Source organism: Thalassophryne amazonica, chromosome 22 (genome assembly GCF_902500255.1).
Source record: "Thalassophryne amazonica chromosome 22, fThaAma1.1, whole genome shotgun sequence".
NCBI classification, from domain to species: domain Eukaryota; kingdom Metazoa; phylum Chordata; class Actinopteri; order Batrachoidiformes; family Batrachoididae; genus Thalassophryne; species Thalassophryne amazonica.
The window spans coordinates 35,629,788-35,648,434 of NC_047124.1; the positions used below are offsets into that span (position 1 = coordinate 35,629,788).

General features: G+C 36.3%; 1 protein-coding gene across 3 annotated transcripts in view; it reads right to left on the minus strand.

The window, feature by feature from the left end:
- Positions 1 to 18,647, minus strand: part of lmo3 (LIM domain only 3) — a 148,856-nt gene that overhangs the window by 55,918 nt on the left and 74,291 nt on the right. The gene's annotated exons all lie outside the window — the stretch shown is intronic.

An 18,647-nucleotide genomic window follows, 5' to 3' on the forward strand; every position in this document is an offset into this window, starting at 1 on the left:
AACATAATGACTTTGAAATCCAAAAACAAGCAAGATGAACAAATAAATGTGTGATGAATCACATACTGAATTTGGTTTGATGTTGCTGAACACAGATTATTGACCACAACATCTGAAAGAATACAATAAAAACACAAGTCCATTTGTAGGTTCCAGTTCAGGTCTTTAATTTGGGGCTTGTGCATTGTTAAGTACTTTTATTACTGGACTTTCTTCTGATTAGTGTGTTGATTCATGGGAAAAAATAGTTTTATTACTATGATTATTAGTATTATAAAAACAAGAGAAATCAGAGTTTTCTGACGTCTGCTGAGAGCCAACGAGGACTCAAAATAAAAGATGTGACCTGGACTTTACCTGGATCCGGATTCCACAACACAATACATTAACTGCATCCTGATCCAGAACAGAGCAACTGATCAAGATGTTTTCACACGCTGAAACATCTTGATTTTACATTGTGATGTCATCATTCTGCTGCAGAACCTGCATATTGATCTGGATTACTCCCAACAAATCCTGAGCCAGAATCTGGATCCGGATCACCTCCAAAATTTAATGGAGTCTTCCAGGACATAATATCTATCTGTGGGGAAAATGTGGTGAAAATCCGTGCAGTAGTTTTGATGTAATGCTGCTGAAGATTTTATTCCGCCCTTGGTGGACGTAGTAACTATGAACGTGAGCAGCCAGGAGGTTTCTGATGAAAGATTTTGACCCCTGCAGGGGTCAGATGTGGCGCTCGATAGACACTTCACTGCGCCAACCCACCTGCAACTCCAAAGCCGGTGCCAGGCTCCGGCACCGCAGCCCTGCAATTATCTGCACCAAACACGCTCAGTCCCACGAGTCATTGCTCTTCACACTTAATTTAGCTAATCTCAACTGGAGGGGACGGTCCAACAGAATAATGGGTCCAGGCAAATGTATTCAGAGTCAGTTAACGGGACCAGAGCTGCAATCAAACAGCGAGGAAGGAGCCAAACAGAAAATAATGGGTTTGGGACGATTCAGCTTCTCCAAAGAAAAAAACCTCCACATCCACAAAGTATCCCACACAGATTTCAGGATTAGTGGATTTGAGATACAATATTTAACACTGAGGCTGGTTTGTGTCCCGGCACTGGCAAGGACACAGGGCCTGGACAGCAAAAACCAAGACAAGGCTCTGAGCAGGTCCAGAACATCCCAGTCAGCGCTGCCGTGGCAACAAGAAGTCAAAAACAGCAAGAGCAGATAAAGACCTGATTCCAGCTGACGTACAGTCACTGACTGACACGCAGCAGGTCGACTCACATAGTAACAGGTAAGAATAGATAGAATGTGTGGCTGGGGATCAGCACAACTTTTCGGCCGCACTGCAAAATATGGTGCCAAACTGATGTGACTTGAGTTCGCTCATGTTTGGCACCATGTGCTTCCTTTTCCACTGCCGACTGGAGTTCTCCGACCTCAGTGTCGTGACCCCTCATGGAGCTCCCTGGCATCATCTTCAACGTGGAACCTACTCTCAAAGTCCTTTTCACCTTATTTTGCAAAACTGCAATGGAAAAGTTTTTTGTTATCACATGATGTACAGAAAGAGTCACATGACTAACTAAAAAATAATGTAATATTCAGTGGGACTAACCCCGTCGTCACTATGACCTTTGGAAATGCAGTGCAGTGTTAAGTTCTACCAAAGGACTCAGATCTTTAAGTACTGACTCAGAACAGGTTCATGAACATCAGGTTTAATCTCTAAATGTAGCAGGTGTTACCTGCTAGTCATCAGCTATCAACCAATAGGAACCTTGCACATTTCGTAAAACATCAATGTTCTTGCTCACGTGTAACTGTTTACAGATCACGATCAGGACATCCCCTCCACCACCCCACTGCCACCAGTTGGTCCCCTTCCTCCGCCTGAGGGCAGGCTCTGCCTCTGCCATTTCCACCAGCAGGTTTCATGATCATCTCAGGTCGACATGCTGCTATGATGGAGACCAGCGGCAGCATTAAAATGATCAACTTTAACTGACCTGCTGAGTACTTCTGGTAGAAGGACAGATCTCACAAGAGCTTTGCCAGAACAACAATTATGATCGTGGGATGGATTCCCACCTGTGTCCTTTGTGTGTGGAGTTTGCGTGTTCTCCCCGTGTCTGTGTGGGTTCCCTCCGTGTGCTCCACCTTCCTCCAACATTTAAAGACATGCAGGTGAGATGGAGTGGAAACTTTAAATTATCCGTAGGTGTGAATGTGTTTGTCCGTATGTGACCCTGAGACAGACTGAACCCGCCTCAAACCTCATGACTGGGAGAGGCTCCACCCCCCCAAACCTTCATTGGAGTAAGCAGTTGAAGTTAGTGAGTGTGATGTTGTGCTGCCACCTGCTGGATGGTTTGAGAATGTGCACCCATATCAAATGATGGATTTCATATTTAAAGGCCACAGTCTTGACTCGCACCAGCTCTTTGCTTGCTGGGTAAATCATTGCTTCTAAATAACCAAAAGTATCTCAATAAACAGACATTATTATAATTATTTGTACATTTTTTCCAAGTTTTGTGGGAGCATTTGTCAGATCAAGATAAAGGAAGTTGAGTGTTTCATTTTTTAGAGTGTACGTCAGATAAATGATGTCACTGGAGGGCGACTGACTACGGTTTTAAAAAATGCACCGCTCACTCGACCCCACCTTCAGGAAGCGTGACCTCTGTCATCAGGACAATGAAGTGCTGCTACAAACAGAGCCTCCAGGGGGCGCTGCTCCCCTTCAGGCTCAGTCACGTCTGATTAACGGGGCCATGTTTGACCCCTCAGCATTTTCACACGACGTGAAAAGCCCAATTTAATTACAGGAAATTCAGAACACACGCGTCCGCGAGCCGCGCTGTGCAGGCGAGATAATTGCTGGACGTGTGAAGTGAACGGCGGCGTCAGGAGGTTAATGGCAGCCGAGCTTTCCAAAGCACAACACAACAATTACAGGCTGTTTCACCGCTTTTAACATCCACACGCCGTCTCATTAAACGGCAAACTGAGGCGGAAACTGAAGAGGCCGCGCCTCACCTTCCTCTGAGCCGCGTGCGCCTTCCACCACCTCACCCCCCCACCTCACCCAATAAAAAACAAACTGAATGAAAAAAAAGAAGAAAAAAAAAAACAGGCATAAAGTTTGCTTGGCGGGTTTTAGGTTGAGACGGTGCGATCACGTGTCCGTGTCACTTTGTACAAACACAACAAGTAGACGGTCAGCCGACATCTGTTTGAAATGACAATAAGAAAATAACAAAAAAAAAGAAAAGCTTTTAAAGTAAAACAGAACTTATTCAGAACTTCTAAACCCACTATAAAAAAACACAGTACAATTAAACTACACAACAGGAAAACTACACAAAACTACAAAGTACTACAAAACACAAAAACAACATAATACACAAACTACACAACACAAAACTACAAAGTACTACACAACACAAAAACAACATAATACACAAACTGCACAACACAAAACTACAAAGTACTGCACAAAAAACAACATAATACACAAACTGCACAACACAAAACTACAAAGTACTGCACAAAAAACAACATAATACACAAACTGCACAACACAAAACTACAAAGTACTGCACAAAAAACAACATAATACAAAAACTGCACAACACAAAACTACAAAGTACTACACAACACAAAACTACAAAGTACTGCACAACACAAAACTACAAAGTACTGCACAAAACAAAAACATCATAATACACAAACTACACAACACAAAACTACAAAGTACTACACAACACAAACAACATAATACACAAACTACACAACAAAACTACAAAGTACTGCACAACACAAAAACAACATAATACATAAACTGCACAACACAAAACTACAAAGTACTGCACAACACAAAACTACAAAGTACTGCACAAAACAAAAACAACATAATACACAAACTACACAACACAAAACTACAAAGTACTACACAACACAAAAACAACATAATACACAAACCACACAACACAAAACTACAAAGTACTGCACAAAACAAAGACAACATAATACACAAACTACACAACACAAAACTACAAAGTACTACACAACACAAAAACAACATAATACACAAACTACACAACACAAAACTACAAAGTACTGCACAACACAAAGACAACATAATACACAAACTACACAACACAAAACTACAAAGTACTGCACAAAAAACAACATAATACACAAACTGCACAACACAAAACTACAAAGTACTACTCAACACAAAACATCATAATACACAAACTACACAACACATAAACTACAAAGTATTGCACAAAAAACAACATAATACACAAACTGCACAACACAAAACTAAAAAGTACTACACAACACAAAAACAACAATACACAAACTACACAACACAAAACTACAAAGTACTGCACAACACAAAACTACAAAGTACTGCACAACACAAAACTACAAAGTACTGCACAAAACAAAAACAACATAATACACAAACTACACAACACAAAACTACAAAGTACTACACAACAGAAAAAACATAATACACAAACTGCACAACACAAAACTACAAAGTGCTTCACAAAAAACAACATAATACATAAACTGCACAACACAAAACTACAAAGTACTGCACAAAACAAAAACAACATAATACACAAACTACACAACACAAAACTACAAAGTACTACACAACACAAAAAACATAATACACAAACTGCACAACACAAAACTACAAAGTACTTCACAAAAAACAACATAATACATAAACTGCACAACACAAAACTACAAAGTACTGCACAACACAAAACTACAAAGTACTGCACAAAACAAAAACAACATAATACACAAACTACACAACACAAAACTACAAAGTACTACACAACACAAAAACAACATAATACACAAACTACACAACACAAAACTACAAAGTACTGCACAACACAAAAACAACATAATGCACAAACTACAAAGTACTGCACAAAAAACAACATAATACACAAACTGCACAACACAAAACTACAAAGTACTACACAACACAAAAACAACATAATACACAAACTACACAACACAAAACTACAAAGTACTGCACAAAAAACAACATAATACACAAACGGCACAACACAAAACTACAAAGTACTACACAACACAAAAACAACATAATACACAAACTACACAACACAAAACTACAAAGTACTTCACAAAAAACAACATAATACATAAACTGCACAACACAAAACTACAAAGTACTGCACAAAACAAAAACAACATAATACACAAACTACACAACACAAAACTACAAAGTACTGCACAAAAAAACAACATAATACACAAACTGCACAACACAAAACTAAAAAGTACTGCACAACACAAAACTACAAAGTACTGCACAAAACAAAAACAACATAATACACAAACTACACAACACAAAACTACAAAGTACTACACAACACAAAAAACATAATACACAAACTGCACAACACAAAACTACAAAGTACTTCACAAAAAACAACATAATACATAAACTGCACAACACAAAACTACAAAGTACTGCACAAAACAAAAACAACATAATACACAAACTACACAACACAAAACTACAAAGTACTACACAACACAAAAACAACATAATACACAAACTACACAACACAAAACTACAAAGTACTGCACAAAAACCAACATAATACACAAACTACACAACACAAAACTACAAAGTACTGCACAAAAACCAACATAATACACAAACTGCACAACACAAAACTACAAAGTACTGCACAACACAAAACTACAAAGTACTGCACAAAACAAAAACAACATAATACACAAACTACACAACACAAAACTACAAAGTACTACACAACACAAAAAACATAATACACAAACTGCACAACACAAAACTACAAAGTACTGCACAACACAAAACTACAAAGTACTGCACAAAACAAAAACAACATAATACACAAACTACACAACACAAAACTACAAAGTACTACACAACACAAAAAACAACATAATACACAAACTACACAACACAAAACTACAAAGTACTACACAACACAAAAAACATAATACACAAACTACACAACACAAAACTACAAAGTACTGCACAAAAAAACATAATACATAAACTGCACAACACAAAACTACAAAGTACTGCACAAAAACAACATAATACACAAACTACACAACACAAAACTACAAAGTACTACACAAGACAAAAACATCATAATACACAAACTACACAACACAAAACTACAAAGTACTGCACAAAAAAACAACATAATACACAAACTGCACAACACAAAACTACAAAGTACTGCACAACACAAAACTACAAAGTACTGCACAAAACAAAAAACAACATAATACACAAACTACACAACACAAAACTACAAAGTACTGCACAACACAAAACTACAAAGTACTGCACAAAACAAAAACAACATAATACACAAACTACACAACACAAAACTACAAAGTACTGCACAACACAAAAAACATAATACACAAACTGCACAACACAAAACTACAAAGTACTGCACAACACAAAACTACAAAGTACTGCACAAAACAAAAACATCATAATACATAAACTGCACAACACAAAACTACAAAGTACTGCACAACACAAAACTACAAAGTACTGCACAAAACAAAAACAACATAATATACAAACTACACAACACAAAACTACAAAGTACTACACAACACAAAAACAACATAATACACAAACTACACAACACAAAACTACAAAGTACTGCACAACACAAAAACAACATAATGCACAAACTACACAACACAAAACTACAAAGTACTGCACAAAAAACAACATAATACACAAACTGCACAACACAAAACTACAAAGTACTACACAACACAAAAACAACATAATACACAAACTACACAACACAAAACTACAAAGTACTGCACAAAAAACAACATAATACACAAACTGCACAACACAAAACTACAAAGTACTGCACAAAACAAAAACAACATAATACACAAACTACACAACACAAAACTACAAAGTACTGCACAAAAAAACAACATAATACACAAACTGCACAACACAAAACTACAAAGTACTGCACAACACAAAACTACAAAGTACTGCACAAAACAAAAACAACATAATACACAAACTACACAACACAAAACTACAAAGTACTACACAACACAAAAACAACATAATACACAAACTGCACAACACAAAACTACAAAGTACTGCACAAAAAACAACATAATACACAAACTGCACAACACAAAACTACAAAGTACTGCACAAAAAACAACATAATACACAAACTGCACAACACAAAACTACAAAGTACTACACAACACAAAACTACAAAGTACTGCACAACACAAAACTACAAAGTACTGCACAAAACAAAAACATCATAATACACAAACTACACAACACAAAACTACAAAGTACTGCACAAAACAAAAACAACATAATACACAAACTGCACAACACAAAACTACAAAATACTGCACAAAAAACAACATAATACACAAACTGCACAACACAAAACTACAAAGTACTGCACAAAAAACAACATAATACACAAACTGCACAACACAAAACTACAAAGTACTACACAACACAAAACTACAAAGTACTGCACAACACAAAACTACAAAGTACTGCACAAAACAAAAACATCATAATACACAAACTACACAACACAAAACTACAAAGTACTACACAACACAAACAACATAATACACAAACTACACAACAAAACTACAAAGTACTGCACAACACAAAAACAACATAATACATAAACTGCACAACACAAAACTACAAAGTACTGCACAACACAAAACTACAAAGTACTGCACAAAACAAAAACAACATAATACACAAACTACACAACACAAAACTACAAAGTACTACACAACACAAAAACAACATAATACACAAACTACACAACACAAAACTACAAAGTACTGCACAAAACAAAGACAACATAATACACAAACTACACAACACAAAACTACAAAGTACTACACAACACAAAAACAACATAATACACAAACTACACAACACAAAACTACAAAGTACTGCACAACACAAAGACAACATAATACACAAACTACACAACACAAAACTACAAAGTACTGCACAAAAAACAACATAATACACAAACTGCACAACACAAAACTACAAAGTACTACTCAACACAAAACAACATAATACACAAACTACACAACACAAAACTACAAAGTATTGCACAAAAAACAACATAATACACAAACTGCACAACACAAAACTACAAAGTACTACACAACACAAAAACAACAATACACAAACTACACAACACAAAACTACAAAGTACTGCAGAACACAAAACTACAAAGTACTGCACAAAACAAAAACAACATAATACACAAACTACACAACACAAAACTACAAAGTACTACACAACAGAAAAAACATAATACACAAACTGCACAACACAAAACTACAAAGTACTTCACAAAAAACAACATAATACATAAACTGCACAACACAAAACTACAAAGTACTGCACAAAACAAAAACAACATAATACACAAACTACACAACACAAAACTACAAAGTACTACACAACACAAAAAACATAATACACAAACTGCACAACACAAAACTACAAAGTACTTCACAAAAAACAACATAATACATAAACTGCACAACACAAAACTACAAAGTACTGCACAACACAAAACTACAAAGTACTGCACAACACAAAAACAACATAATACACAAACTACACAACACAAAACTACAAAGTACTGCACAACACAAAAACAACATAATGCACAAACTACAAAGTACTGCACAAAAAACAACATAATACACAAACTGCACAACACAAAACTACAAAGTACTACACAACACAAAAACAACATAATACACAAACTACACAACACAAAACTACAAAGTACTGCACAAAAAACAACATAATACACAAACTGCACAACACAAAACTACAAAGTACTACACAACACAAAAACAACATAATACACAAACTACACAACACAAAACTACAAAGTACTTCGCAAAAAACAACATAATACATAAACTGCACAACACAAAACTACAAAGTACTGCACAAAACAAAAACAACATAATACACAAACTACACAACACAAAACTACAAAGTACTACACAACACAAAAAACATAATACACAAACTGCACAACACAAAACTACAAAGTACTTCACAAAAAACAACATAATACATAAACTGCACAACACAAAACTACAAAGTACTGCACAAAACAAAAACAACATAATACACAAACTACACAACACAAAACTACAAAGTACTACACAACACAAAAACAACATAATACACAAACTACACAACACAAAACTACAAAGTACTGCACAAAAACCAACATAATACACAAACTACACAACACAAAACTACAAAGTACTGCACAAAAACCAACATAATACACAAACTGCACAACACAAAACTACAAAGTACTGCACAACACAAAACTACAAAGTACTGCACAAAACAAAAACAACATAATACACAAACTACACAACACAAAACTACAAAGTACTACACAACACAAAAAACATAATACACAAACTGCACAACACAAAACTACAAAGTACTGCACAACACAAAACTACAAAGTACTGCACAAAACAAAAACAACATAATACACAAACTACACAACACAAAACTACAAAGTACTACACAACACAAAAAACAACATAATACACAAACTACACAACACAAAACTACAAAGTACTACACAACACAAAAAACATAATACACAAACTACACAACGCAAAAGTACAAAGTACTGCACAAAAAAACATAATACATAAACTGCACAACACAAAACTACAAAGTACTACACAAGACAAAAACATCATAATACACAAACTACACAACACAAAACTACAAAGTACTGCACAAAAAAACAACATAATACACAAACTGCACAACACAAAACTACAAAGTACTGCACAACACAAAACTACAAAGTACTGCACAAAACAAAAACAACATAATACACAAACTACACAACACAAAACTACAAAGTACTGCACAACACAAAACTACAAAGTACTGCACAAAACAAAAACAACATAATACACAAACTACACAACACAAAACTACAAAGTACTGCACAACACAAAAAACATAATACACAAACTGCACAACACAAAACTACAAAGTACTGCACAACACAAAACTACAAAGTACTGCACAACACAAAACTACAAAGTACTGCACAAAACAAAAACATCATAATACATAAACTGCACAACACAAAACTACAAAGTACTGCACAACACAAAACTACAAAGTACTGCACAAAACAAAAACAACATAATATACAAACTACACAACACAAAACTACAAAGTACTACACAACACAAAAACAACATAATACACAAACTACACAACACAAAACTACAAAGTACTGCACAACACAAAAACAACATAATGCACAAACTACACAACACAAAACTACAAAGTACTGCACAAAAAACAACATAATACACAAACTGCACAACACAAAACTACAAAGTACTACACAACACAAAAACAACATAATACACAAACTACACAACACAAAACTACAAAGTACTGCACAAAAAACAACATAATACACAAACTGCACAACACAAAACTACAAAGTACTACACAACACAAAAACAACAATACACAAACTACACAACACAAAACTACAAAGTACTTCGCAAAAAACAACATAATACATAAACTGCACAACACAAAACTACAAAGTACTGCACAAAACAAAAACAACATAATACACAAACTACACAACACAAAACTACAAAGTACTGCACAAAAAAAACAACATAATACACAAACTGCACAACACAAAACTACAAAGTACTGCACAACACAAAACTACAAAGTACTGCACAAAACAAAAACAACATAATACACAAACTACACAACACAAAACTACAAAGTACTACACAACACAAAAAACATAATACAAACTGCACAACACAAAACTACAAAGTACTTCACAAAAAACAACATAATACATAAACTGCACAACACAAAACTACAAAGTACTGCACAACACAAAACTACAAAGTACTGCACAAAACAAAAACAACATAATACACAAACTACACAACACAAAACTACAAAGTACTACACAACACAAAAACAACATAATACACAAACTACACAACACAAAACTACAAAGTACTGCACAAAAAACAACATAATACACAAACTGCACAACACAAAACTACAAAGTACTGCACAACACAAAACTACAAAGTACTGCACAAAACAAAAACAACATAATACACAAACTACACAACACAAAACTACAAAGTACTACACAACACAAAAAACATAATACACAAACTGCACAACACAAAACTACAAAGTACTGCACAACACAAAACTACAAAGTACTGCACAAAACAAAAACAACATAATACACAAACTACACAACACAAAACTACAAAGTACTACACAACACAAAAAACAACATAATACACAAACTACACAACACAAAACTACAAAGTACTACACAACACAAAAAACATAATACACAAACTACACAACACAAAACTACAAAGTACTTCACAAAAAAAAACAACATAATACATAAACTGCACAACACAAAACTACAAAGTACTGCACAAAACAAAAACAACATAATACACAAACTACACAACACAAAACTACAAAGTACTACACAAGACAAAAACATCATAATACACAAACTACACAACACAAAACTACAAAGTACTGCACAAAAAAACAACATAATACACAAACTGCACAACACAAAACTACAAAGTACTGCACAACACAAAACTACAAAGTACTGCACAAAACAAAACTACAAAGTACTGCACAAAACAAAAACATCATAATACACAAACTACACAACACAAAACTACAAAGTACTACACAAGACAAAAAACATAATACACAAACTACACAACACAAAACTACAAAGTACTGCACAACACAAAACTACAAAGTACTGCACAAAACAAAAACAACATATACACAAACCACAACACAAAACTACAAAGTACTACACAACACAAAAAACATAATACACAAACTACACAACACAAAACTACAAAGTACTCCACAAAAAACAATATAATACATAAACTGCACAACACAAAACTACAAAGTACTGCACAAAAAAACATAATACACAAACTACACAACACAATACTACAAAGTACTGCACAAAAAAAACAACATAATACATAAACTGCACAACACAAAACTACAAAGTACTACACAACACAAAAACAACATAATACACAAACTACACAACACAAAACTACAAATTACTGCACAACACAAAACTACAAAGTACTGCACAAAACAAAACTACAAAGTACTGCACAAAACAAAAACAACATAATACACAAACTACACAACACAAAACTACAAAGTACTGCACAAAAAACAACATAATACACAAACTGCACAACACAAAGCTACAAAGTACTGCACAACACAAAAGTACAAAGTACTGCACAAAATAAAAACAACATAATACACAAACTACACAACACAAAACTACAAAGTACTACACAAGACAAAAACAACATAATACACAAACTACACAACACAAAACCATAAAGTACTGCACAAAAAAACAACATAATACACAAACTGCACAACACAAAACTACAAAGTACTGCACAACACAAAACTACAAAGTACTACACAACACAAAAACAACATAATACACAAACTGCACAACACAAAACTACAAAGTACTGCACAACACAAAACTACAAAGTACTGCACAACACAAAACTACAAAGTACTGCACAAAAAAACAACATAATACACAAACTGCACAACACAAAACTACAAAGTACTACACAACACAAAAACAACATAATACACAAACTGCACAACACAAAACTACAAAGTACTGCACAACACAAAACTACAAAGTACTACACAACACAAAAACAACATAATACACAAACTGCACAACACAAAACTACAAAGTACTGCACAACACAAAACTACAAAGTACTGCACAAAGCAAAAACAACATAATACACAAACTACACAACACAAAACTACACAACATAAAAAACAGTATTTGTGTCTTTCAGTATTTGATATGTTGCAGTTAATTTTTATTTTTCGTGTCTTTCTGTGTGCAGCAAAGGAAGGTGAGGAGACGCTGCAGAAGACACGCGAGGACCGAAGCTTTCATCACGTTCAGGACGAGCAGGAAATTAAATGTCAAGGAAAAGGACAAACTAAGCCTGATGTCCCGGGAGTCCCACTTACAGTCCACGGCCCAGAAGTATTTGGACAGTGACAGCTTTTGTAAATTTCTGTACTTTCAGCTTTAATTCATCGGGTCACATTTTTTCAGCTTTTATTCTTTTGTATTCTGTTTTGTCTCCAAATAAAAACAATGTTAGCTGGACATCAGGTTTTTGTTCTTCATTCTGCCAGTGGATGTGCAGAGACAGCGTGAGACCTCCAGGAGACGGACAGAGTTAAAGTCTGACACCTGGTCTGTTCGTCGGCTTACTGAGGTCCGGATCCAAATTCCTGACACATCACTGTTTGTCACAACATTCTAAATTCACGAATGCATATTTATATCAAACTTTCCAAGGATTCAAATCACAACAAAATAAATTCTAATAATAAACAATAAATGACAATGAAGCCAGCACAATGTACACAAATCCCAAATCACAGAGCTGATAATTCAGAAGTTCTGTGACTGGTCTCCTGTCCAAGGTGAACTCCGCCTCTCAGCCTATGAGTGCTGGGTAGGCTCCACCCCCTGTGACCCTTGACTGGAGTAAGTGGGTAAGTAATGAATGAATGATGATGCAGATATAAAACAGCCTCCAGTGCCACTGATATGAGGGTTTTTCACTTTGTAACAGGTGCGACTTCTATTACTACTATATACTATTTAAAATCCCAGAGTTTTGCCAGTATTTGTGTAACATCAGATTGGTCCCCACACAGACAGGGTTTTATGTATTTTATGGTTTAAACAGAGATTTTCCATATTAGTTCCTTCAATTAATCTTTTTTTAAAATTTATTTCCATTTATATCGCACCAAATCACAACAGAGTTGCCTCAAGGTGCTTCACACAAGTAAGGTCCAACCTTACCAACCCACAGAGCAGCAGTGGTAAGAAAAAACTCCCTCTGAGGAAGAAACCTCAAGCAAACCAGACTCAAAGTGGTGACCCTCTGCTTGGGCCATGATACAGACATAAATTACAAAAGAACTCACAAAACTAATATACAGGAAATGTTGTCGGTGCACAGGACAAGAGGGTCTCCAGCACAAATACCACACCCATCTTTGGATGGAGCTGCACCTTAAACAGAGAGAAAAAAACAAAAAACAAAAAAAACAAAATCAGGCATCAGAAAGACAACAAATACAGTATAATTTGTCAGCATTAAACAACACGAAAAACAAGAAATACTCAGGTGATCGCTGGCCACTAGCGCTAAGCTTCACTAAAAGACCCAGAATTTAGGTAAAGTTGAGGCTGCGGTACGCTCCAATTACTAATAACATGAATTAAAAGAATCAGTATGCTGCCATATGAAAGGGAAAAGACGTGCGTCTTAAGTCTGGACTTGAAAGTCTCTACAGAATCTGACTGTTTTATTGACGCAGGGAGATCATTCCACAGAGAACAGGGGCACGATAAGAGAAAGCTCTGTGACCTACAGACTTCTTATTCACCTTAGGGACACAAAGTTGTCCTGCACCCTAAGAAAACAGAGCCCGGGCAGGTACGTAAGGTTTAATTAGGTCAGCTAAGTAAGGAGGTTATAGTCCATGAATAATTTTATAGGTTAGTAGCAGAACCTTAAAATCTAATCTCACTGGGACAGGAAGCCAGTGAAGAGACGCCAAAATGGGTGTAATGTGGTCAAACTTTCTGCTTCATGTCAAAAGTCTGGCTGCAGCATTTTGAACCAGTTGGACAGCCCTAATGCTAGACTGCGGTAAACCAGAAAATAGAACATTGCAATAGTCCAATCTAGAAGAGATGAACGCATGGATCAGGGTCTCAGCATCAGCCATAGACAGGATGGGACAAATCTTCACTATAATTTGCAGGTGGAAGAAAGCAGCTCTCGTAATGTTTCTAATGTGGAGGTCAAAGGACAACGTAGGATCAAAAATTACCCCAAGGTTCCTCACTTTTCAGTGTGATGTATGACACACAAGCCGAGGCTAAGAGTTAGCTGGTAAAACTGATGCCAATGTCTCACTGGACCAAGAACCAGCATTTCAGAGTTGAAAAGTAGGAAGTTGCTAGACATCCAGCTTCTCACTGATGCAAGGCAATCTTCTAAGGATTTTATGTGGATGAGATTCCCAGCAGTTATCAACATGTATAACTGAGTATCATCAGCATAGCAGTGAAAGGTAATCCCAAAACACCGCAATATGTGCCCAAGGGGCACTATATAAAGGGAGAAAAGCAGGAGGCCTAAGATGGACCCCTGTGGAACCCCAAATTTCATGTCACTAAGGTTAGAGGTAGTGTTACTGTACAAAAGACAGTGAGAACGACTGGTCAAGTATGATGTCAACCATGCAAGGGCACTCCCAGTAATCCCAAAATGATTTTCCAGCCTATCGAGTAGAACAGGGGTGGCCAGGTTTGGTCCTCAAGATCTACCTTCCTGACACTCTTAGTTGTCTCCCTGCTCCAACACACCTGAATCCAATGAAAGACTCAGCAGGTTTTTAATGAGCCTTTCATTGGATTCAGGTGTGTTGGAGCAGGGAGACAACTAAGAGTGTCAGGAAGGTAAATCTTGAGGACCGAACTTGGCCACCCCTGGAGTAGAATATGATGATCCATGGTATCAAATGCAGCACTGAGATCTAACAGCACCAGAACCGTAGTGGTGTCTGAATCCATTGTAAGCAGAAGATCATTCACCACTTTATAGTGAGAGCCGTCTCTGTGGAATGATATTTTCTAAACGCAGACTGCAGTGGCTCAAAGAGATTATTCTCAGTAAGATAGTCTACGAGCTGCTGTGACACCACTTTTCCAGAATTTTAGAACAAAATGATAGATTTGATATTGGCCGATGATATTGATGTTACGAGTTTTGTCAGCATGTCTAGTGAGATACTATCAAATTCTGTAAATCTAGGTAATACCTCAGTAGTGGTGCCCACCTCAATAGCAGGGTGTAGTGGCTGGATTAAGGCATGCTGGGATATGTTTAACCTGATGTCTTCTATTTTCTTCTCAAAGTAATCTAGGAAATCTTGTGCTGTAAAAGGAGAGTGAACTACAGGTGGTTGTCCATGAATAAGTGTTGCCACCGTGTGGAACAAGAACTTTGAGTTATGCTTGTTTTTGTTGATCAAATCAGAGTAATAGGTCCACTTTGTAGCCAATAATACATGCTTATAGTTTAAGATAACATCACACCACGCAAGCTGGAATACTTCTAATTTTGAACTACGCCATTTCTGTTCTAGACCTCTAGCCTTATGCTTGAGGTCATGCAGGTAATCATTGAACCAAGGTGACTGTGATTTGGGGGTGTGGTTTTAATATAGGTGGGGCAATCATGTCAAGTGTAGTTTTGAGTTTTGAATCCCATTTGTATGTCCACTCTTCAAAAAATATCTTCATTCACACGAGAAAGTAAGTGAGAAAGTAAGCAGACTGGGTCCACGCCATCCTCCGAACAGGCTCCGCCCACCTGAGATGCCTGACTTTGCTCTCCATTTGGACGGCAGTCCAGGTGGGCGCACGGCAGGTGTGACAGTCGGTCTGATCTTTGTCACTGTAGAAGTCATAAATAGTTATTTCCTTGTTGTTCTGTCTTCGTTGGACAGTCGCTGCCCACAATGTGTGTGTGCGTCTGTGTGTAATGTGTGCCTGCATCTGGAGCTTTTTTCCTCTTTCCTTGGATCAAAAATGTAAATCGCTTACTGCATTTTCTGTTCTTTATCTTTTCAGACAAAAATACGGGACCTTCCACGAAGAGATCCTCCAAAAAAATGTTTATTTATTACCCATTTTGTAGCTCTGCCACATTCAGCCACATTTCCACACTAAACGTTTCCTTTCCTTACTGATCTCAGCGGTCTGGTGTCTGTTTTCAAGTGCAGCAAAGCGGCGACTTCCTGGAGTGATGTCACTCTTTCAACAGGAAGTCTGAAGGTGAAATTTTAAATCTTAAACAATCATCAAATTAACTATTTATAGCATGTTTAATGTGTTATTTTGGACTTAGTGCATTCCCTTAGCAAAAAGTAGTATATTAAAGTTCATTTTATTAAGTATGCTTCAGTATAAGTATAAGTATAGCAAGTATACTACAAACCGTGTACTGTTAATATACTAGAAAGTACACAAATTTAATCCCAACTAGTACAATGGCAGTATATCGATAAGTGCACTTGTGGTATACTTTAAGCATAGGAGAGGGATATATCAAGTACATTGATAGCATATAGATGAGTGTACTTGTTGTATACTTTAAAGTGTACTTTGCAAACTTAAAATGAACTTTAAAATATACTTTTATAAACTTGAAATGTTCCAATTTAGTCCGAAAAGTATTAAATTTGTGTCCTTTTTAGTATACAAACAGTACACGGTCTGTAGTATACTTGCTATACTTATACTGAAGCATACTTAATAAAACAAACTTTAAGTATACTACTTTTTGCTAAGGGTTAGTATATCTTGCTCCAAGTGCATAATAAGTGTTAGTACTTTGTGGCAGAAAGACGTAAAAAGTATACTAAAGTACAAGTATAAGTCTTAGTATTAATGCACTTAGGCTTAGACTTTTGTTTATACTTTTCAGTATAAGCCAAGTATACTTCACTAGACTATTCTTAAGTATATAAAATATAGTTTATAAAAAGTCACCTTCAAGTATACTTCCTCAATTTAAGTAAAAAATATGTACGAGGTCTATTAGAAAAGTATCCGACCTTATTATTTTTTTCAAAAACCATATGGATTTGAATCACGTGTGATTACATCAGACATGCTTGAACCCTCGTGGGCATGCGAGAGTTTTCACGCCTGTCGGTTACGTCATTCGCCTGTGGGCAGTCTTTGAGTGAGGAGTCGCCCACCCTCTCGTCGATTTTTTTCATTGTTTAGGAATGGCTCAGAGACTGCTGCTTTGTTTGATAAAAATTTTTTCAAAACTGTAAGGCACAACTGAGTGGACACCATTCAATAAATTCAGCTGGTTTTCGGTAAAAATTTTAACGGCTGATGAGAGATTTTGGTCTGGTAGTGTCGCTTTAAGGACGGTCCACGGCGCCTGACGGCGATCTGCGCTTCGAGGCGGCAGCGTCTCGCCGTTTCAAGTTGAAAACTTCCACATTTCAGGCTCTGTTGACGCAGTAAGTCATCAGAGAACAGAGAACTTTCAGAAGAAGTCGGCATGAGGAGTTTATTCGGACATTCCATTGTTAACGGTCATTTTGTAATGAAAGAACGTGCGGGCAGAGTCGCATGTCGGGCTGGACCCGACCGCGGGGGGTCGCGGCAGGAAAAACACCTCCGTTGGAAATCTTAACGGGCAAGTTGGAACATGCCCAAGCTGTTAAACAATTTCTCAGTTACTCACTTGTTGAAAGCCATTA